The sequence below is a fragment of the Eschrichtius robustus genome, chromosome 13 (genome assembly GCF_028021215.1).
Source record: "Eschrichtius robustus isolate mEscRob2 chromosome 13, mEscRob2.pri, whole genome shotgun sequence".
NCBI classification, from domain to species: Eukaryota; Metazoa; Chordata; class Mammalia; order Artiodactyla; family Eschrichtiidae; genus Eschrichtius; species Eschrichtius robustus.
In genome coordinates this window covers 41,955,933-41,964,559 of record NC_090836.1, presented here as the reverse complement: position 1 = coordinate 41,964,559, position 8,627 = coordinate 41,955,933, and positions in this window count along the sequence as shown.

The window sequence follows — 8,627 nt, the reverse complement described above, 5'->3', positions numbered from 1 at the left end:
CCTGTGTGTGTGTGTGTGTGTGTGTGTGTTCTTGTTGTTATTAGTTGATTTGGATACAGCAAACAGAACTGAGAATAACCAAAACAACTCTGGCAGAGTTTAGTAACCCAGAAATCAACTGGGGCCGCACCCTGCTGAGATTTGGCTAAACTTGCCCCTGACTCTAGCACCCCTATAGTGGTATCTCTCCTCTCTGAGCTCCTTCTCTCCCTCTGCATCCCTGCCAGTGCCTGGGCTCTGCTCAGCATCTGTTTCAACCTGAGACACCAACCCCGCGCACGTGAATATGTGCACATAAATATCAAGTATACACACTCCACTTGACCCCAAGCATTTCATGATCTTGGTAACTTTCTGAAAATTTAGCGGGGTGATAGGGAAAGGGATTCACAGTGAACAGTACCAAAGAGCAGCCTCCTTTCTTCCCCTCTCTCTTTGGTTTAACATGCAAAATTCAAAAACTCTTTCCCATCTCTCATGCAGAGCTGTTCCACCTACACCCAGGCCGCCACTGGGATCTCAGCTTCAGACTTAAACACTAATCAAAATATTGTTCCCAGCAAAGACAGTTTCTCCTTTCCAGGGGAATTTAGGTGAATACAATTTTCTTCCCCTTTTTCAAACTCTACACAAGTTTTTTCAGTTTATCACACTACCAGGTGTAGAGACCAAGCCCTGCTGCTTCTGTCTTCTTTATCCACATGCCAGGTTGGCACCACCTACCTGTGTGTCAAGCTGGTCCTCGAGATTTTAGTGTGGGTGCTGCCTACATTGTCTTGGGATCTTGCTACTGTGGCATGAGAATCTGCCGCTGCCCAGGCTACTGCTGCCCTAGGGTGGTGGTCGTGCTGCTTTCTTTGTGCATCCTCCGTGCGTGTGCACCTCTGGAGACACACTGCTTCCACTCCCAAAAGTGCACCCTCTCTTTGGCCGCCTGCCCCTGGCCCACCTCAAATCTGCAGGTCCACCTGTTGTGTGGGTCCAGGTCACTCACCTCTTCATGATCCTGCCGACCTCACCAGCTCCCCTGGCCATGTTGTCCAGTTCACAGCACCAGCTAGTTTCGTAACTAGGGCCAGCCTTGCACCAACTGTCCCATTCTCCTGGTCTGCCTGGCATTGGCAACCTGTCTCATCGAACGCCCGCTGGGGTGTCCTCTCAGCATGTGGGGAAGGGCTATTAATCTTCCCTCTGTGATTTGGGACCATGTCCTTCAAAAACCAGCAGACGTCCTTCAAAAACCAGCAGACGCCCTTCTCCAAGATCTTTTTCTGCTTTGTCTTACAAGTGTCTCCCCTGGGCTCTCTGTCCGACAGGTAAGATAGCTATGTGCCTGTACACACCAAGCGCTGTCTGCAGTTAGAGAAGTATCTTAACCTCGACGCTAACTGCCCTGCCCTCCCTTGCTCAGAGCCTATTTCTGCACAAAGTACACAATGGTTCACATGTGTGTGCTGAGATGCAGTGAGTATGGATTCACAGACTTCCAACGTGGTGCCGACAGAAGAGAGAGCTTATAACTTGGTTTCTGGGAAGGAACCAAGATGGGGGTGGAGAGGAAGAAACGTGGATGGGTAGGAAGGAGCAGGAAAGAGTGAGGGGAGGGAAGAGGGAGTATTCTGTAACGTGAAACGGGAGGAAGATTCACAAGAAAAGAAGCAGAGCCGCTGGGATGTGGCAGAAATGTTGTGTTAAGCAGTTCCACATCGGGGTCAGTCTGGGCCCAGCCCTGGACTGGTCTCCCAGAGATGACCAGGGAAGCTCTCGGGTGGGCTGGGTGGGTACTCACATCTCAGGACCTTGTTTCAGCTTTTCCCCAACCGGTAACTGTATTAACTGTTTCAGTGCCTCAGTGACCCAAAGGAAGGAAGGCCAGGAACACCTAGAGGAGTCAGCTGAGCTTGTTTGTAGAAAGTCAAACGAATCCTTCCCCGGAACCCTAAAAAGCCAGAAGGATCGAGACAATCCCAGTCCTCGCTCCATGCCTTAGCCAGTGAGTCTCAAATTTGTTCCAAATGCAGATTCCCAGCTGGTGTTTTTAAACAAACACTCTGGGTACTGCTAAGTAATCCTAGAACTTTGAGAAACACTACTTTCCTCCTTCAGTCCCCAGACTGTACATTTTTAATAAAATAGAGATGTGTTTATTTTTTAAATTTTCTGCCTCATTGCTAAAACCCACACCTCCTCAACTCACTCATTTTTGGAACCAGGTGCATGACCACCTGGCCACTGACTTAGACACCAGTCACAGAGGATCCCCCCAGTGTTGTGTCTGCCCTCCAGGAGCCGACCAGCCAAGACGGCCATGATTAGTGCCTGGCACACAGCAGGGCTCAGTAACTCTAAAATCAATCAGAGACACAGACAAATAAGTACCTGATATACTGATGATGAGCGTGAAAGCTCAGAAGATAAGAACAAAAGAAGATACTGAGTACAAGTCAGAGCCAGATGTGACTGGGTGTGGGAGCAAAGGTGAGTGCATCTCTAAGAAGTGAGGACAAAGATGGAAGAAATAGAGACACGGAGGTTTCAAATCTAGATGGTGTGGGCTTAGGAGGCCATCCCTGTCCATTAATTAATTGTCTTAATTCAGGGAAGACACTACTTTGGTTGGTTCATACAGCTTACGAGCACCACCCCATCCTCGCTCTCCCTCGCACTCCCCTCCCTCTCCTCCCGCCTAACCAGACCAGACCTAGGGACCAGGCATGATAAAACGTTAGCTAGGAAATTACCCTGTTCTCAGAGGCCCCACAATCCAGTGATTCTGTTTCTTAGGAATGGAACACCCATCCTTGCTCCCAGCTTAATGTTGAAATTCTGGAAGGAAGAAGAGGATGTAGGATGCAAACTGATGGCCCTTGGATGATGCCAGAGTAGGATTTAATTTCTGAGCCACAGCTCAACGTATCACAAAGAAGCCTGGCTGAGGGAGGAACGTGAGAGGCATTTCTGATGCAGGTCACACACATGGGACAGCTGTGGCAGGGAAGGGCCATGTCTAGCCTTTCAGACTTATTTTCTGGAGGCTTACCCCATTGTAGCCAACATATTAAAATGCCCTCATACTAAATGTATTGCTTTATAAATAATTTGAAGGGATTTTTATAACTTTGCTTTGGAAATTAAACGACTATCAGTAAGTTTTTTTAATGTATAGTTGGCTGTGACTTCTCAGCAATCATCATGCATAGAGATGAAATCTAACAAGTTTTGTAAATAAGATGAGAATATTCTGAATATTAAATTTGACAGAATAATGAAACTGACAATATTATGTTTTATAAACATTTAATTACATATATTTTTGTATTTTGGTGCCATTGACATTTATTTATTTATTTATTTATTTATTTATTTTTACTTATCTATTCTTTAAGCCTCGTCATGTGGGATCTTAGTTCCTTGAACAGGGATCAAACCCAGGCCCCCCATAGTGGAAGTGTGAAGTCCTAACCACTGGACCGCCAGGGAAGCCCCACCAATGACATTTTTAAAGGTTTTGTATGTTTCCGTAGGCTTTTGGCACTGTGCTTAAATTAAGGTGCCCAGCAGCTAAACCTGCCCTGGTGATGGAGGACTTTGACTTTTTGGATGTCCTCTAGCAAGCTCTCTGGCAAACAAGCAGAGTGTCTGATAGGTGGCCAAGCTGGGCTGAAACCCAAGGAGATGTATAGATATAGTATATGGTGTTTTTCTGGTAATGAGGTTATTTAATACTATACAAGAGCCTCATTTTTTTTTTCAGAGCAAAGCTGATGTATTTGGTCAAACAAGATATTGCCTCAAAAAAACTTGGAGAAGCCAGGGCATGAGGAGGAGTACTTCTTGGCATATTTCTTCAAGCCAGATTTGGGAGTTGGCCATATCTCTGCTTACATGGCTCATGGCCTCAGGGTTCTCCAAGATGAGGAATCAACACTAATGTGAAAGGGGGCATGAGAGAAGGGTCTACTTTAGCCCTGACTGTGACCTTCAAGGAGGCATCGGTGAAGTGGAAGGGATAAAAACCTTTTGTAAACAACCCAGCCAAAGAGCCAGGGAAGGGAAAGCCATGCGGGGTCTGGTGTGTTCCATGTGCTGGGGAGGCCAACTTAGAAAAATTCAGAAAAAGAATGAGCATGACTATGATTGGAGGAGTCATCTTCTTTAAAAAAAAAAAAAAAGAATATGAGCATGGCTAAGATGAAACTATCAATTGGGGACTTTGAGATAGCTATATTTACCATGTTAAAGGATCTAGTCTAGTGGAAAAGGTGAACAACATACATGAACAGATGGGGAAATTGAGAAGAGAATAGGAAACTGTAAAAAAGAAATGGAAAAATGGAAATGCTAGAAGTGAAAACCTTAATATCAGAGATGAAGAATTCCCTCAACCAGTTAATCAACAAACTGGACAAAAGCAGAGGAAAAAAATCTGTGAGCTTGAAGCTAAGTCAGAAGAAATGTAAACAAACTGTAACACAAAGAGTAAACAAAGGAGCAATTGAGCAAACCCAAAACTAAGCACCAAGTTGAGTGGGACAATGACAAATGGTCTAACACACATAATTGAAGTCCTAGAAGAGGGGAGACAGAATGGGGCAGAAGAAATATATGAAGAGATAATCACCAAGAATTTCCCAAATTAATGAAAGAGAACAAACCACAGATCCAAGAATGTCAGAGAGCTCCAAACAGGATAAACACAAAACACACCTAAGCATAGCATAGTCTAACTGCTGAAACCAAAGATAAGAGAACACCTTGAAAGCAGCCAGAAAGAAAAACAAATTACATAGGAAAGTAAGAAAGAAGTCTTCTCATCAGAAACTTTGCCAGCCAGATGGTTACTGAGGCCTGGCTGTATCCCTGCCTTATAGGTCTACAAGATAACCCAGTGGTATTCCAGAACATTCCCCTGTTTAGGGGCTGATATTAGCTTAGGTGGGTTTCAGTTACCTGCAGAAACAGTAACGGGCTGGAACTGAGCAGTGGCTCAGCTAAGCAGTGTCCTCCAGGGCATGGGCTCCAGTTCTCCACAGTGCCCAGCCCCCCTACTCATGTCACACCCAGCCCCCTCCTCTCTTTACACACACCCGGCCCTGAGCTGGCTGGTGGCTGCATCACTCCTTAAAGACTATTGGCTGTGAGCTGGGAGGAGGCCGAGTAGGTAGAGGCTAGATATACTAGTTGACTGGCCTGAATGCCCCTCAAGGTAGGCCCTGGGATCTGACCGTTGCCTCAAATTCTTTCCCCAGGGGACTTCCCTAGTGGTCCAGTGGTTAAGAATCTGCCTTCCAATGCAGGGGACACGGGTTCTATCCCTAGTCAGGGAACTAGGATCCCACATGCCACAGGGCAACTGAGCCTGTGAGCCACAACTAAAGAGAAGCCACAGGGCAACTGAGCCTGTGAGCCACAACTAAAGAGAAGCCCTCGCACCGCAGCGAAGATCCCATGATGCAGCTAAATAAATAAATGAATGAATGAATAAGTAAATAAATAAATATCTTCCCCCAAAGGTGACCTATCCTGGAACAACCAAAGCTGAGTCCAGCTGGCATACCTGTCAGGGCTCTGCTGTCTGCTGAGGGGATGGTCATCACTATTAGCAGTAATGTCTGGGGGCGGGAGGGCAGCTGCCAATAATTCAGGGTCGCCATGGGGGTCAAGAAGATTCAGGTTTCCTCTCCCACAACCCCCATTCTAAGAGTCCCTGTGTAGGCCTCTGTCACCTCACTTTGGGAAGAGAGTTCCTTTACTGCAGGAGCCACAAGGAGGCAGCAAAGTGCTTAAGGGCCTTGGCTGGCCTGGAGAAGGAGAGGGCCAAATTAAAAGTATCAGAACTGCTGAAGGACGGACACAGCTGAAGCTGGGTGGAGTTCATCTGAGAAGGTGCTTGGCTGAGTGAGGAAAGCTAGTATGGCAAAGGTAGGGGAATGAGACAAGGGATTCCTGACCCATCCTTTGGACATCTGGATCCTCCAGACAGTTCTTGGTGGCTTCAGCCTAGGGCCACTTTTTCCGCACTTGACCACTCACCCCCAGCAGGGTCCTCAGCTGTGCAGTTCAGAGATCTCTCCTTGTAAATGATTCTTCAGGCAACTATTTTTTAGGAACCGCTCCAGAAAGCCCTTCCTGAAGACTTCTTCAAACATGTTATCACGTCCTCATTCATTCAACAAATACCTATTGGGTAACTAATACTAGGCACTATTGTAGGCATTAGGGATACAGTGCTGAAGAAAATTGTTTGTTTTTTTTTAAAGTGATTTTGCAGAGCTTACATTCTATTGGGCAAAAATAGACAAATAAAAAATTAGTAAAATACACAGTATGTCAGATGGTAAAAGATGCCACGGAGAAACACAAATTTCAACGGAGGGGTAAGGTACCAGAATGTAGAGTTTACCTTTTTTTTTTTTTTTTGGTCGCACCGCTAGGCTTTTGGGATCTTAGTTCCCCGACCAGGGGTCGAACCCATGCCCATGGTAGTGAAAGCGCCGAGTCCTAACCACTGGACCGCCAGGGAAGTCCCAAGGTTACCATTTAAAACAGGGCGTAAAATAGGCCTCACTGAGGTGACACTTGAGTAAAGACTTGAAGGAGATGAAGAAGCGAGCCATGGGGAAGGGTGTGCAGGCCGAGGGAACAGTCTGAGGTGGGAGCATGCCTGGCATATTCAAGGAATGGCCATGTCTCCATTGTGACTGGTGCCAGGTAAGTGAGTGGGAGGAGAAAAGCAAGGAAAGTGTTGGAGAATGACTGGGGGGACAGATCACATGAGGCCTTGTAGGCCACTGTAAGGACTTTTTTTTCACTCTGAAGGAATAGGAGCCATTTTTTACTCTGAATAAAATGGAAATCATTGCAGAATTTTGAGCAGAGAAGTGACATAATCGGACCTCACCTTCAAGAGCATTGCTCTGACCATGGTGATGTGAACAGACTGAAGTCTGGGAAGGGGGAAACAGGGAGACCAGTTGAACACTGACAATTCCTTTTCCATTCAGGAAAGTTTAGTAAATGAGCGCAAATGCTATTCCCCCTACCAAGATGCCTCTCCTAATCCTCCCTAAGATGCCCCCTTCTCCTGGAGGCTCTCTCAACCTTTGTTCATGCACCTCTTCCAGCAATGGTCAGTCTTGTCTTTGTTCTGGGATTATTGGTGGGCTGTCCTCATCCCCCCAGATCTTAAACTCCTTAAGAGCAGATGCCCAGTTGCTTTCACAGCTGTAGCTGCCCCCAGTACAGAGTGCTGTGCACATAGTAGAAACCAAGTCAGAATTTTCTCTAAGGAATAAGTGATCCCATCCCTCCTTAGTTGAGCTGCCTTGCTCTTGCCTCTGAGGCTTCTTCCGGGCTGTGTTTCTGCCTGGAGAGCCACATCTCTTTGTGTTAAATGCTTAACCATCATGACAGCCCTAATTCAGTCTGTTAGCCATACTACACGACATAGCTTGTCAATGGCCTGCAAAGGCAGCCTGTCAGAGCTGGCAGGAAGCACATACCAAACACTGTTTGCCAAAGCCATTGGCCTCTCTGGAGGCTACTGAGAGCAAATTAAATGAGTAATTATTGAGTCCTTAAATATTTATTGAGCACCCACTGTGATGTTATGCTCTGTACTAGGCAGTAAGGGTATAAAAGTCAATGAAACAAACTTCTAAGGAGCTTACTGCAAACATAGGGTACACACCACATGCAAAGCGCTGGAGAGGGAATAAAAATAAATAGAACTAGATCCTTGTACTCCCAAGGACTTACCGTCCACCCATCCACCCATCACTTATTGAGCAATTACTTAGTGCACTGTATGAAGGCTGGATGTAATGATGACACTGAGACACAATCCCTTTTCACAGTCCAGTGTGGAGACAGAGTAGTAAATAGGGGGGAGCTGGCATATGTAACAAACACAAACACAGTACAGGGCAGGTGATGTAATACAGATGCAAAATAATTGGAGAACAGGAGAAGGAGATGTTCATTGCAGTGAGGGTCTGGAAAGGCCTTCAGGTCTAAGTGGGATTTCAACAGAAAGCTGAAGGATGGATAGAACTAACGCAGGTGGCGGCGGGGGGGTGGGGAATCTGGGGGAATAGAATACTATAAGCACAGAGCATGTTTACGGGCCAAAAAGTAGTCAGTGTGGCGTAGTTCATGGGTAAGAAGCCAGGTGTTACAGGAGCAAAGCTGGGCTGAGATTGGGTTTGGATGAGCTTGAAGGCCAAGCTGAGGATTTTCCTCAGCAGTGGAAAGCTACTGATGATTTTCAAGGAAAAGAGTGATGTTACTAGATCTGCACTTTAGAGAGGCAGCCATGGCAATGTGGAGAGGTTAGAGAATGGATGCAGGGAGACCAATCAGAGGAACAGTAATGAAAATTTGAACTAAAGTAGTGTAAAGACCCAGCTTTGAATGGATTTACTCATTCGTGCCCTTATTTTGTTCACAGACATCTCGATTATGTGCAAAACCTTGTATTGACTGAAGGTAGAGATGGAGCAGACAGGGAGAAAACAAAAATAAGACCCAGTTTATGTCCTTAAGGATATTATAACCAAGTGAGAGACATGGACCACTAAAACCCTACCACAGTCTTCCCTTGCTTCTGTCATGTGATACTTGGTTTC